This window comes from Nansenia antarctica, assembly GCF_963989245.1.
Source record: "Nansenia antarctica genome assembly, chromosome: 6".
In the NCBI taxonomy this organism is placed as follows: domain Eukaryota; kingdom Metazoa; phylum Chordata; class Actinopteri; order Argentiniformes; family Microstomatidae; genus Nansenia; species Nansenia antarctica.
The window spans coordinates 33,701,371-33,716,693 of NC_137676.1; the positions used below are offsets into that span (position 1 = coordinate 33,701,371).

At 43.3% G+C, this 15,323-nt stretch overlaps 1 pseudogene across 1 annotated transcript; it reads left to right on the forward strand.

Annotated features, from left to right (window-relative positions):
- The first annotated feature begins 2,102 nt into the window (after positions 1 to 2,102).
- On the forward strand, positions 2,103 to 13,791 carry LOC308160175 (myosin-4-like; annotated as a pseudogene). Its single transcript has 32 exons — positions 2,103 to 2,309; positions 2,618 to 2,761; positions 2,984 to 3,140; positions 3,260 to 3,287; positions 3,510 to 3,627; positions 3,995 to 4,087; positions 4,163 to 4,226; positions 4,316 to 4,414; positions 4,649 to 4,752; positions 5,006 to 5,144; positions 5,311 to 5,429; positions 5,592 to 5,741; positions 5,840 to 6,010; positions 6,363 to 6,666; positions 7,060 to 7,124; positions 7,236 to 7,323; positions 7,456 to 7,573; positions 7,861 to 7,984; positions 8,512 to 8,648; positions 8,752 to 9,007; positions 9,285 to 9,527; positions 9,704 to 9,880; positions 10,190 to 10,335; positions 10,566 to 10,656; positions 10,984 to 11,373; positions 11,521 to 11,647; positions 11,964 to 12,082; positions 12,220 to 12,416; positions 12,539 to 12,722; positions 12,863 to 13,028; positions 13,240 to 13,364; positions 13,599 to 13,791. The product of its transcript is annotated as a myosin-4-like (transcript).
- The last annotated feature ends 1,532 nt before the right edge of the window (positions 13,792 to 15,323 follow it).

Genomic DNA, 15,323 nt, shown 5'->3' on the forward strand with positions numbered 1-15,323 from the left:
ATGTTTTTAGTGTGATGATTTTATGCTGTAGTGTTTTGCTTCTTCTTCTCTCTCCCTCTCTTGTTTGCTCCTTACCTCCCCGCTCCCATTTCCCTTCTCCCCCCCCTTGTTCTATGTGCTGTCCTGTCTGTAACTTTGTTAAATTTCTGCCACTGTTTTGGCCAGGTCTCCCTTGCAAAAGAGATTCTGAATCTCAATGGGACTTTTTACCTGGTTAAATAAAGGCTAAATTAAAATGGAATTAAGTGGGATGTTACCATGTTAACATCATTATGGGATGTCACCATGTTAACATCATTATGGGATGTTAACATCATAATGGGATGTCACCATGTTAACATCATTATGGGATGTTAACATCATAATGGGATGTCACCATGTTAACATTATTATGGGATGTCACCATGTTAACATCATAATGGGATGTCCACTTTGTCAACTATGGGATGTCCACCATGTTAACATCATTATTGGATGTCACCATGGTAACACCATTATGGGATGTCCACCATGTTAACTATGGGATGTCCACCATGTTTACATAATTATTGGATGTCACCATGGAAACACCATTATGGGATGTCCACCATGTTAACTATGGGATGTCCACCATGTTAACATAATTATTGGATGTCACCATGGTAACACCATTATGGGATGTCCACCATGTAAACTATGGGATGTCCACCATGTTAACCAATGGGAGGTTTTGATGGTACAAATAAAGTATAATTATCAGCAAGGTTTTTTTAAATTAATTTTTTATCAGGATTCGTATTATGCACATTGTAAATATTTATGCAAGTAGTTTGAAAGATGTAAGAGAGTACACAAATCATCTTTTGGTTTTCATAGATCTCCATGTTGATAATTAGTTAATAAGTAATAGTAAATAATTGACTTTAGGCCAAGTATAACAATAATTTAAAACACAAAAGATATAGCAGCTTCAATAAGACATCTCTGCACGTTGTAAAATTGGATTGGTGATTCTATCTTAAAAATTGTAGGAGGAGTAGCAGTAGAAAGATCTGGAATAGTATATACATAGTATGCAAGAGAAGAGAAAGAAATGAATACCACGTATCAGAAAAGGGCCTAAAGTTTAACAGCTGAGTCTCTCAGCCAGTCCAGCTCCTCCAGCAGTGTGGTCCACAATTAACTTCTGCTTGGTTGGCACTCTGGAACCAGATATAAGGAGCCTGAGGCCATAGTATCCACAGGCAGATTCATCCTCTGTGGTAAGACCCTCCACCTCCTTACATGATTTCCGTATCTGATGCAGTGACTGCACTGTGTGACTGTTTGTGTTGGCTGCCACATAGGACTTCACATAATTAGCTCTGGAACAACTCATGCATTCTATTCAACATTGAAGTGGCATTACTTTATTATGTTGTGACAGATGATAAATCATTACTTTATTATGTTGTGACAGATGATAAATCATTACTTTATTACATTGTGACAGAGGATAAATAATTTTTACTTCATACAGTTTGAAAGAAAATGGGCATGTACAGTATATAGCAGGACAGTGAAGTGGAAATGTAAAGGTCCAGCATGTAGTTTTACATGTCGGCCATACTGAACATTTGAAAATGTGCATATGCTGTTTTCTAATAGCATCATACATGTGCATATCCTTCCAATCAAACCAAATGTTAAATACGCACATGAAAGGCCAGTGTCCAATCCAACACCAGATATTAGAAAATGCTAAGCACTCTTCTATTTATCATGAACATATCAATTGACACTTTCACTATTTTAAACATCTATGCATACTGGACCTTTAATGGTGCAATCTTGTTTCTGGTCAGAATGGGCCTCGACTTTCTGAGGTGTAGGTCCTGACATATGTTACCATGTATTCACCCTTTATTTTATTATTGTATCGTCTTTGTTTGCTTCCTAGCTGACTGTGTCTGTAGTACCTAGGACCACAAAGAAAACAATTTCATCTGGGTGGAGAAAACAAGGTGAGATATTTCTAAGAATACATTCTGATAAATATACTGCCTCTAACTCTTTTGACTGGGGAGTTGTTAGTCCAGACTCAAACATGTTTGTTGTTTAATCTTTCCTAGTGAGCCGCCACCATGAGTACGGACGCAGAGATGGCCATTTATGGCTCGGCTGCCATTTACCTTCGTAAGCCAGAGAGGGAGAGGCTCGAAGCTCAGAGCAGACCTTTTGATGCTAAGAACGCCTGCTATGTGACTGACAAGGTCGAGCTGTACCTCAAGGGTACAATTGTGTCCAGGGAGGGTGGAAAAATCTCTGTGAAAGTCACAGACACTCAGGAGGTAAGCCTTTCACATATAACCTATAACATATAACTTTTAACCTATAACCTATTTAACCTATAACCCATAACCTATCATCTATAACCTTTAGCCAAACTGCTGCTTCCTTGAGCAGGTTGAACCTTTCAACACACATAGTTATCAAAAATGTTATTGATAAAAAAAAAAAAATATATATATTCAAGTAGTGTGGAGGATCGTAAAGCACTGGTACTGTGATTCAATTGCCCTTGTACCAACATTTCATCAGTAAAAAGTTAGCAGTACAGTTGATTTGAGTGTAATCTAGATTTCCCATTGTGTTTCAGACTAAAGACTTCAAAGAAGAGGACATCCTGCAATTGAACCCCCCAAAGTATGACAAGATAGAGGACATGGCCATGATGACCTACCTGAATGAAGCCTCTGTGCTGTATAACCTCAAAGAGCGTTACGCAGCATGGATGATCTACGTAAGAGATACATACACATCAGTGAACACAGAAAGCTAAACCTAACCCTAACTCTAACCCATAAGAGATGCATACACATCAGTGAACACCACAAACCTAGCACACATTAGCAAACACAGAGAACATCATAATACACCATATCAGTATATTCAACGATACCTAACTTCCACATTCCAGCTAATCTGACTTGTCTAATTCACATATTTGATCCACTTTATCCAGACCTACTCTGGGCTCTTCTGTGCCACGGTGAACCCCTACAAGTGGCTCCCCGTGTACGACCAGTCAGTTGTGGATGCCTACAGAGGGAAGAAGCGTATGGAGGCTCCACCCCATATCTTCTCTGTCTCTGACAACGCCTTTCAGTTCATGATGGTTGGTAAGTAGATTCATGGATGGATGGATAGTTAGATGTGTGACTTTATGATGATGCCTTGAATGCAATAATGTACCAAAATCCAGTGGATCAGTATGAACAATGTGTTTCTTTGCTTGCAGATAGAGAGAATCAGTCCGTCCTGATTACGTAAGTTGCTCACTAACATATTACTTTTCAAAAAGTGTTCCTTTTGCAGTATGTTAGGTATTATGAAGTTAATATTGAGTAACTAAGTGAGAATAATTTAGAACATTGACTTGGGTATAAAATGTTTTACGTTAACGTAAAAGTTATAGCAATGGCATTTTCTTTTCTTGCTTAATGAATGCTGATACGATCCTAACCCTAAACTTTCTGTGTATTAACCAGTGGAGAATCTGGTGCAGGAAAGACTGTCAACACCAAGCGTGTCATCCAGTACTTTGCCACCATTGCTGTGGCAGGAGGAAAGAAGGGAGAATCATCTGGGAGCTCCGGTAAAATCAAGGTAAGTTGTGCTTGTGTGTCACCATTTAGAGTAAGTTGAGGTGAATGATTGAAAACACATCAACTTTTCTCTAATTTCTTCTAGTTTGACAGAGGGTTTGGGGGAGTATATCTAGTGGGTATATCTAGTTTGACAGATGGGTTGGGGTGGGTATATGTGCTGTTGGGAGCCAGTAGGCTCAGAGACAGCTGGGTGGAACCCTGGGCTTTAGAGTGGGAGCAAATCACATTTCACACAAAGATTTTTCATGAGGTCTGTACCTCATTATAACCACCTTCTCAGCTAAAAGGAATAGATGTTGTTGAAAGAGACATGACATATGAGATATTTTCAGTTACTAACGCTTTGGCAACTTTGTCTCATTCAGGGGTCTCTTGAGGATCAGATCATTGCAGCTAACCCCCTGCTGGAGGCTTACGGTAATGCCAAGACTGTGAGGAATGACAACTCATCTCGCTTTGTAAGTATGAGGAAAACACTTTGGCAGTTGTAGTTTTTTTGTTGGCTGATTTCTAACCGCCCTGCTCTACCATAGGGTAAATTCATCAGGATTCACTTCGCGACGTCCGGCAAACTGGCTAGTGCTGACATTGAGACCTGTAAGTTGGTATTAGTAATTTCTCCATACTTACTCTACAAAAAAGGTTTTGCAATACGTTAATTTTTTCTGCCCTGTTCTCTCTATCAGATCTGCTGGAGAAGTCCAGGGTGTCCTTCCAGCTTCCCGATGAGAGGGGTTACCACATCTTCTACCAGATGATGACCAACCACAAACCTGAGATCGTTGGTACGCCAAAGCAGAGATCTGGGAAAACTAGCTCCCTGCTGTGAAAGTGAAATACTCATATAGTAGCTGCAGCACTAAGTAGAGTCCGAGATATCTAGGTATAAGAGGTAGAGATAGAGATATAGATATCTAGGTATAAGAGGCATAAGAATTGGGCTTTGGTTGAGTAATGTGCCTGGTTGAGCACATCATGCATTTGATTTAATAAACAACTTTGGTCTCTGTTCTCCACAGAAATGTGCCTCATCACCACCAACCCTTACGATTTCCCCATGATCAGCCAGGGGCAGATCACTGTGGCCAGCATCGACGACAAGGTTGAGCTGGACGCCACAGATGTGAGTCACGCAAAGGGTTTTTCTTTGTATCAATGATTTGTTTTAGCGTACTCAGTGTTAATGCCTTCTCTTATAGGGGTGCATACGGCATCCACAAGAGCGCCCTGTGTAACATTGTCAAAATCCTATTGTGCTGCTAGTCTACTAGAGGAATAGAGAAGTCTGACATTTCCATCCATTCTGACAGTGTGAGTTTGTCTTCAATCCTTACTGTTTTCTTTCCTCGCTAACGAATGAAATCGCTGTCTTCCAGGATGCCATTGACGTCCTGGGATTCAACAATGAGGAGAAAAATTACATCTGGAAACTGACAGGTGCTGTCATGCAACATGGCAACATGCACTTCAAGCAGAAGCAGCGTGAGGAGCAGGCCGAGCCAGACGGCACAGAGGGTGAGTTCCACTTCTGGCCCCAAACATGGAAAAAAGAACATTTAGAAGTTGTTCCTCATGAAACATCAGAATAAAACTAGTAGTACTTGACTTGTAGACAAAATAAGACACAAACGGTCTTGTATGGCTCTGTCCTTGAGTCTGTTGTTGCTCCTTTTCTTTCCAGTGGCTGATAAAATCGCTTACCTCCTGGGCCTGAACTCAGCCGACATGCTTAAAGCTTTGTGCAACCCCAGAGTGAAGGTCGGCAATGAGTTTGTGACCAAGAGCCAGACAGTGCCTCAGGTAGGGCATACATATTATTATTATAACATCTATATATTTTGGGCCATATTGTGAACAATCTTGAAAAACGTTTGGTTTTATAGTGCTTGCGTGTAGGTGCCACCCTGTGGTTCAACAATGTTGAGAGTGAGACGTCATAAAAAACAAGTACATTTTTTCCAGGTGAATAATTCTGTGATGGCTCTGGCTAAGTCCATCTATGAGAGGATGTTCTTGTGGATGGTCATCCGTATCAATGAACAGTTGGACACCAAGAATGCAAGGCAGTTCTACATCGGTGTGCTCGACATTGCCGGTTTTGAGATCTTTGATGTGAGTATGTTGTCAGGACAAGAAAACACATTGTTAATCTGAAAGATTACAGCCATGTATGATGAAAATATTTCTTTATTCTGAAATTCCATCAACAGTACAACAGCATGGAGCAGCTGTGTATTAACTTCACCAATGAGAAACTGCAACAGTTCTTCAACCACACTATGTTCGTCCTGGAGCAAGAGGAGTACAAGAAGGAGGGAATCATCTGGGCGTTCATTGACTTCGGCATGGACTTGGCTGCCTGCATTGAGCTTATTGAGAAGGTAAGCAGCCTGTGAGGATTCTACAATTCATGGATGTCAAAAGCAGTTTATAGAGGTAGGTGTTTGAGACTACTGTATCCTCATGGTAATACACCACATCTTATGGTTAGGGTTAGGGTTATTCCATATTTCCATTCCATATTCCAGTACTTTCCTTTTGTACATTGCTCTGATACACACCTTTAACCAGGTGTTTAACACCAGATGTTGCATATAGGCAACAATGTGTTTAAAGGGTTCATATGCTTCCACCACATGGCTATCATCATATAACGGTGACTGTTGAAGTCAAAAACATGAAAATGGTGTAAATAGCAACTTACTAATTTAATTCAAATCTCTTTTTGCACAGCCATTGGGCATCTTCTCCATCCTTGAAGAGGAGTGCATGTTCCCCAAGTCTTCAGACACAACCTTCAAGGACAAGCTGAACAACACGCATCTTGGCAAAACCAAGGCGTTTGAGAAGCCCAAGCCTGGCAAGGGCAAGGCTGAGGCCCACTTCTCCCTGGTGCACTACGCTGGCACTGTGGACTACAACATCACTGGCTGGCTGGACAAGAACAAGGACCCCCTGAATGACTCTGTGATCGGGCTGTACCAGAAGTCCTCTGTCAAACTTCTACCTGTCCTTTATCCTGCTGCTGTAGCTGAAGGTAACATTCGCATCATGTTAATAACTAAGCATTAGCATGTTAATTATCATTAAGCCGGGCAGACACTACATAATTTTAGCCCTAACCTGACCCTGACCCTGAGCCTAACCTGACCCTGACCATATGGCTATACAGCTGAAATGTTTTCCAAACCCTAACCTGACCCTGAACCTGACCCTAACCTGACCCTAACCTTACCCTGACCATAATGGCTATACAGCTGAAATGTTTCACAGACCCTAACCCTAACCTGACCCTGACCATTTGGCTATACAGCTGAAATGTTTTACTATTCTGTGGCCAGCACCATTTCTACTTTAATGAACAAACATTGAAGGGAGTTGATCAGAGATTTATATCATTTGTAACACTTGTTTTTACTCTTTGAAAAAGACACTACAAAGAAGGGAGGCAAGAAGAAGGGAGGTTCCATGCAGACTGTGTCCTCCCAGTTCAGGGTGAGCTTTCCTCCTGCCTGCCAGAGTGTCTGTTGAAAAGTACATCTTTTGAAAAAGTGTAAATTAAGTCTGAATTCTTGTGAGAGCGCTATGGTTTGTAACCCCTCACAGGAGAACTTGGGCAAGCTGATGACCAACTTGAGGAGCACCCACCCTCACTTTGTGCGCTGCCTGATCCCCAACGAGTCAAAGACTCCAGGTACAACACAGAGAGACATATGACAGATTAAGCCCATGATTAAACTACTAATAATTACTATTCTTTAGTCTTAAATATATACATTATTTTACAGGTTTATTTATGGGTTAAGATGCATTTTGTTTTTTCCAGGTCTGATGGAGAACTTCCTGGTTATCCACCAGCTGAGGTGTAACGGTGTACTGGAAGGTATCAGGATCTGCAGAAAGGGCTTCCCCAGCAGAATCATCTATGCTGACTTCAAGCAGAGGTAGAACACACACACACACACACACACACACACACACACACACACACACACACACACACACACACACACACACACACACACACACTCACACACATTCACAGACAATAGTGCCCTTCCATGACAGAATTACTTTAGTTAAGTTTAGTTTATTAGTTTATAGTTTTGTGGACAGTCCCCATTAATTAACAGCAGTACATGGAGCAGCTTTAGCCTCCATGGCTGATTTCCAGCTGTAGTCCCAAGCAACAGCTTTCAAAGTAACATATTTAACAATTCTCCCCATACAGGTACAAAGTACTGAATGCCGGTGTCATCCCTGAGGGTCAGTTCATGGACAACAAGAAGGCTTCTGAGAAGCTGCTCGGGTCCATTGATATTCCTCACGATGAGTACAAGTTTGGACACACCAAGGTCAGGAGATGTTACCACATAACAGGACTGAAACATCAAAGAGACGCTAGAGGATCATTGGTGTCATTTCAGCCGACAGGTCTAAAAGCACATGTCAAAAGACCTCAAGATGTTGCAAACAGTCTCCCCGCAATTTGACTTGCTTCGTCTGAGTCTCAAACTTGCGACCTTCAGCTTGCCAACAGTAAAAGTAAAAGTACTGTCGCTTCATAATATTGACGAAAATATGATTATTATTATTATTATTATTATTATAGATACATATTTTATTATTACTATAGATTAGACTTGTACAAAGTCTTCATTGACCATCCGTATCAAAATGAGTAGTTTATAAAATACAGACATAGACACGATGATCACATAGCACCTCTTTAATGTAAGATATCCATACACCTTGTCTCTTAATTTCTCTGTACAACCAAGTGTCGGGGTGTTGAACCTCCCATTGATTTTCTATTCTGCCTCTTCCTATATGTTACAATGTCTAACTCCTCCATTGGACATGCCTGTTTATCTGTGCTCAGGTGTTCTTCAAAGCTGGTCTTCTGGGTGTCTTGGAGGAGATGCGAGATGAGAAGCTGGCGTCTCTGGTCTCCATGACTCAAGCTCTCGCCCGCGGATACCTGATGAGGAGGGAGTTCGTGAAGATGATGGAGAGGAGGTATGGGATGGAAGATAGTCTCTCTAACACTACATATTACATCATTGAGCCTTTCAAAAGCATACAACTCACTACGCCACTATTGCCTTCCTCTCTCAACCAGAGAGTCTGTCTACACTATCCAGTACAACATCCGCTCATTCATGAATGTCAAACATTGGCCATGGATGAAAGTCTACTACAAGATCAAGCCCCTGCTGCAGAGTGCTGAGACAGAGAAGGAGCTGGCCAATATGAAGGAAGACTATGAGAAATGCAAAGCTAATCTGGTTAAGGCAGAGGCCCGTAAGAAGGACCTGGAGGAGAAGATGGTATCACTCCTGCAGGAGAAGAATGACCTTGCCCTCCAAGTTGCCAATGTGAGTGACCTGGCTCACAAGGACACACACACACATTATCTCTCTCTCTCTCTCTCTCTCTCTCTCTCTCTCTTTCACACACACACACACACACACACACACACACACACACACACACACACACACACACACACACACACACAACCATTTGTCCCCACGTTTGCCTTTGTCATAGATTTGTATTGATTTGCTGTGTGCCCTTGGACTAGAACCAGTTTATATTTGAATACACATTGAGTTCTGAAGTCTTTTTCTTTTTCTTCCCTCCTGAAACCAGGAAGGAGATTGTCTGAATGACGCTGAGGAGAGGTGCGAGGGGCTCATCAAGAGCAAGATCCAGCTGGAGGCCAAACTCAAAGAGACGACAGAGAGGCTGGAAGATGAGGAGGAGATCAACGCTGAGCTGACAGCCAAGAAGAGGAAGCTGGAGGATGAGTGCTCTGAGCTGAAGAAAGACATTGATGACCTGGAGCTAACTCTGGCCAAAGTGGAGAAGGAAAAACACGCCACTGAAAACAAGGTCTCATATAACACATACAAATTACAATCTGATCAAACTATTGCCAAACAATCAATGAATCTGTGTCGTGTTGTTCCTGGAATGAGAACATGATTTACGAGTGACAGTATATGCAATATAAACTGTTTCCCTTTGTGAGGTGAAGTGACAAGCAAATCTGTTGTGGCTGTGTTCAGGTTAAGAACCTGACTGAGGAAATGGCGTCTCAGGATGAGGCTGTTGCAAAGCTCACCAAGGAGAAGAAAGCCCTCCAAGAGGCCCACCAGCAGACACTGGACGACCTGCAGGCAGAGGAGGACAAAGTCAACACTCTGACCAAGGCTAAGACCAAGCTGGAACAGCAAGTGGACGATGTGAGTGGGCAATGAACACAAAGCAGTGCTAGTGTCAACCAAGATTGTAACAGAAGAGTAAAGCTTATTGTCTTCCATAAGTTAAAACTCACAAGAACATGAAACAGTCACATACAAGCTAAGCATTATTAGATGGCTATTATAGTATGAAAGCTAACGTTACTCATTTAGTTTGAGGTAATCATCATGAACCTGCTCTCCAGTTTATGCTCTAAAAGGCTTTACTTTATTAATCTAGTGTACTTTATCAACAACATTGTTGTTCATTATTTAGATTTTGATGACAAAATATGTGTGTTTATCGTCTAGCTTGAGGGTTCTCTGGAGCAAGAGAAGAAGCTCCGTATGGACCTAGAGAGAGCCAAGAGAAAGCTGGAGGGTGATCTGAAACTGGCCCAGGAGTCCATAATGGACCTGGAGAACGACAAGCAGCAGTCTGAGGAGAAGATCAAGAAGTAAACACAAACAAATAACTACAAAGTTGTATTTGATATTAATTGAACATTAATTTTTCTTTACATTGTTCCAATAGTCAAAATCAGCATTGTGTTGAAACAAACAAAAACATATTTCTATTCGAAAATAGACAAATCTGGACAGATGTCTTTCTGTAAACCAAAGTGAATGCTATGATAGACTTCCGTTTCCACTTCCAAACTGCAATCAATGTGTTTGTGTTCTTTAGGAAGGACTTCGAGACCGCCCAGCTCCTCAGCAAGATTGAGGATGAACAGTCTCTGGGTGCTCAGATGCAGAAGAAGATCAAGGAACTCCAGGTATAGAACAGGACCGTCAGACGGCTCAGTTGGCTTTACAGTGTCTAACGACACTACAATTACCATGGTTACCATTAACACTACCGTTACCATGGTCAGGATCGCTATAGGAAACAGTGATCAATTCATCCTCCTGTTAGTACTGTCCTGGTTTGCAATGGTTCAGTTTGTTCAAGCATGGTGCTTAAACACCATAGAGTCTGTTCTGTTTGTTAAGTATACGTTGCTTTGGATGAACACATCTTAATGATAAAATAATCATTTGTGTATCCTTTGCTTTGACTGTGTTGTTGATTTCAGCTCTCTGCTTGTGTCTCCCCATTGTAGGCCCGTATTGAGGAGCTGGAGGAGGAGATCGAGGCTGAGCGCGCTGCCAGGGCTAAGGTGGAGAAGCAGAGGGCTGATCTCTCCAGGGAACTTGAGGAGATCAGTGAGAGGCTGGAGGAGGCCGGAGGTGCTACCGCTTCTCAGATAGAGATGAACAAGAAGCGCGAGGCTGAGTTCCAGAAACTGAGACGCGACCTAGAGGAGTCTACCCTGCAGCACGAGGCCACAGCCTCCGCTCTGAGGAAGAAGCAGGCAGACAGCGTGGCAGAGCTCGGGGAGCAGATCGACAACCTGCAGCGCGTCAAGCAGAAGCTGGAGAAGGAGAAGAGCGAGTACAAGATGGAGATTGATGACCTCTCCAGCAACATGGAGTCCGTCGCCAAGTCTAAGGTCAGTAGCAATGTTTGTATGGAGCAGTGATTGTGGGGGTCAATTCTAATAAACATGAAAAATCATGTACAAAGTCCAAAGCCTCGCACTCAATGCTTGGCACAAGATAATCATGTAAAGGAATAACGGTTTATGTTTCTCTACCAGGGCAATCTGGAGAAGATGTGCCGTACTCTTGAGGACCAGCTGAGCGAGATCAAGACTAAGAATGATGAGAATGTGCGCCAGGTCAATGACATGAGCGGACAGAGAGCAAGACTCCTGACTGAGAACGGTACCAATGATACTCCAAATACTGTAGAAGTTGATCTAGGACCAGCTAACACACCCCATACCATACCCTTAACCAGTAGATTAGATTAGATTAGATTCAACTTTATTGTCATCGCAGTATAACGAAATGCAATGAGTGGGAGAAACACTTAGAATAAATTGAATTTGACATACAAATTAGAATAGCAAGCATTGGCAGGATTACTTTTTGTCCATTACAACATAACTTACTCCACCAATAACAATGAACATAAACCATTAAAACTTGGTCATCAGCGAACAGAGACCACATTAACAAGATGCTCTGTTCCCCAAAGGTGAGTTTGGTCGCCAGCTTGAGGAGAAGGAGGCTCTGGTGTCCCAGCTGACCAGAGGCAAACAGGCCTTCACCCAGCAGATTGAGGAGCTGAAGAGACTTGTTGAGGAGGAGGTCAAGGTAAGGAACCCAAAATAGACTCCACCAACCACAACATTTTGACTACAGCTTCAATGACGCTTTTACACATTCTCTCTCTGTCCTTCTCTCTCTCTCCATCTCTTTTTGGCTGTCATCTCTTCTATTTCTCTCCCTAGGCTAAGAACGCACTGGCCCACGGTGTCCAGTCTGCCCGCCATGACTGTGACCTCCTGAGGGAGCAGTTTGAGGAGGAGCAGGAGGCTAAGGCAGAGCTGCAACGCGGCATGTCCAAGGCCAACAGTGAGGTGGCTCAGTGGAGGACCAAGTACGAGACTGATGCCGTCCAGCGCACTGAGGAGCTGGAGGAGGCCAAGTGAGTCACACACAATATATTGTACCATTTACCTCCAATCAACTGTAAGAGCCAGATGTGCAGACATTCTCTGACATAATCGCTCAGAGGTGAAGCTTTAAAATCCCTCATCTGTCTAACAGGAAGAAGCTGGCCCAGCGTCTGCAGGAGGCAGAGGAGACCATCGAGGCGACCAACTCAAAGTGTGCCTCTCTGGAGAAGACCAAGCAGAGGCTGCAGGGAGAGGTGGAGGATCTCATGATTGATGTGGAAAGAGCTAATGCTCTTGCTGCCAACCTCGACAAGAAGCAGAGGAACTTTGACAAGGTGTGAAATAACTAAATGAATCAAATCCTTGCTAGCAACATATCTGCCTAAATGTAACTGATAAAATCGGTGTATTTTTACCCCAATAAAGTAAGGGACAGAAAAAAGGAAAATATTACAATCGCCTTGGATGTCCCTAGGTCCTGGCAGAGTGGAAGCAGAAGTTCGAGGAGGGCCAGGCAGAGCTGGAAGGAGCTCAGAAGGAGGCTCGTTCTCTGAGCACGGAGATCTTCAAAATGAAGAACTCCTATGAGGAGGCTTTGGATCAGCTGGAGACTCTGAAGAGAGAGAACAAGAACCTGCAACGTGAGTCAAACAGCAGCAGTTGGCTTGCGATGGGGTGTCTAATTTGATCAAGCTATGTATGAGTGACCCGTTCAACAGAACAATGTAGACATCTTTTAATACACTTAGCTTTGTCAGAATTGTACCTTTTTTTCTTATCATAATATAATATGAACTACAGTGTGTTCCAAAGAAGCCCTGTTCTGAATGACTTCTGTGTTTATGTATGCAGAGGAGATCTCTGACCTGACTGAGCAGATCGGGGAGACTGGAAAGAGCATCCATGAGCTGGAGAAGGCCAAGAAGACTGTGGAGACAGAGAAGTCTGAGATCCAGACAGCCTTGGAGGAGGCTGAGGTAGAAACTAATGCAGTTTAAACCTGTTCATTTGTAGCATCTACCCATCCTGTTATTTAACCTTTACTGTCCACATTAGTATCATTTAGATAAAATATTTGTTTTAAGTAAGACCTGCTCCTCCTATCCTATTCCCACATTTGCATCACATACACTGGCAACCCTTAGTCCACGAGTGGCAGATCATAACTCTCCCCCTCAACCAAAGTGTGAATACTGATTTGTTTTGTTCAGGGTACACTGGAGCACGAGGAGTCCAAGATTCTGCGTGTGCAGCTGGAGCTAAACCAGATCAAGGGTGAGGTGGACAGGAAGCTGGCGGAGAAGGATGAGGAGACGGAGCAGATCAAGAGGAACAGCCAGAGGGTGACAGACTCCATGCAGAGCACCCTGGACTCAGAGGTCAGGAGCAGGAACGATGCCCTGAGGGTGAAGAAGAAGATGGAGGGAGACCTGAATGAGATGGAGATCCAGCTGAGCCACGCCAACAGGCAGGCAGCCGAGGCCCAGAAACAGCTGAGGAACGTCCAGGGACAGCTCAAGGTAAGGGGCTGGGAAATCAGTCATGCCCCAAACCACAGATGTCTGACCGTAACGATTAGAAAAAAGAAATCTCACCTTGTATCAGGAGCTACTTCCTAAGTCTGGTGAAAATGGAGAGAGGGATTTGTCTATTTGGTCAATACAATAGAACACAGGAATAAAGTGAACTGCTGTTTATAGTAATCGCAGGGGTATCAGGGAACACAAAGAATGCATCCCTTACACATCCTGTTGTCCTACAACAACAAGTTTTAATACTTAATGTGTTTGTGGATCCCAGGATGCCCAATTGCACCTTGATGACGCTGTTCGCGTAGCAGAAGATTTGAAGGAGCAGGCAGCGATGGTGGAGCGCAGGAACGGTCTGATGGTGGCTGAGATTGAGGAGCTCAGGGTTGCTCTGGAGCAGACAGAGAGAGGCCGCAAAGTGGCCGAGCAGGAGCTGGTGGACGCCAGCGAGCGCTTGGGACTTCTTCACTCCCAGGTATAGGTGATTCCTAGGCAGTCTCATCTTACCCACAGTGTGACTTTTGTGTGTTTTCTTATTCAACTAATCATTGGGTTTCCTTATACAGAATACTAGCCTTCTGAACTCTAAGAAGAAGCTGGAGACTGACCTGGTTCAGGTGCAGGGAGAGGTGGACGACACAGTGCAGGAGGCAAGAAACGCAGAGGAGAAGGCAAAGAAGGCCATCACTGATGTAAGTGTCCATATTCAAAACAATATATCTCAATAAACTGTATTTGTACCCAAGATAGAGGTCTTCATAGATCCAAGAAACCCGGTTAGATAACAGTACAGCTTATTTACCGGCTCTGATCATGTTAGCGATACAGTTGTCACCATCAATCCCAACTCATCAAAACCTGCTCTATAGTTTAGTACGCACCTCTGGCCAAGTGCACCATCAGATAAAGTGATTGCCCAGAGCTAGAGAGCAAAAGAATGCGAGATAGAGTTGGAGCAGGGTGAACCCCTCACCTTTTGGATCCGGAAAGACCTCTACACCAAAGGGCAATTGTAGCTGGGCTGAGCACATTATCTATGCCACATTGGATGAATTAAATGAATCGACACTCTACCACTTCAGGCGGCAATGATGGCAGAGGAGCTGAAGAAGGAGCAGGACACCAGCTCTCACCTGGAGAGGATGAAGAAGAACCTGGAGGTCACAGTCAAGGACCTGCAGCACCGTCTGGATGAGGCTGAGAACCTGGCAATGAAGGGTGGCAAGAAACAGCTCCAGAAACTGGAGTCCAGGGTGAGTGTGCACAACTAATGGCATTCACTAAACTGTCTCTCTGAATTAGCCTTGAAGAATCAACCTTGACTTTACTTACCTATCACTGATTTTTACGGCTGTGTTCCCGCCATACAGGTGCGTGAGCTTGAGACTGAGGTGGAGGGTGAGCAGA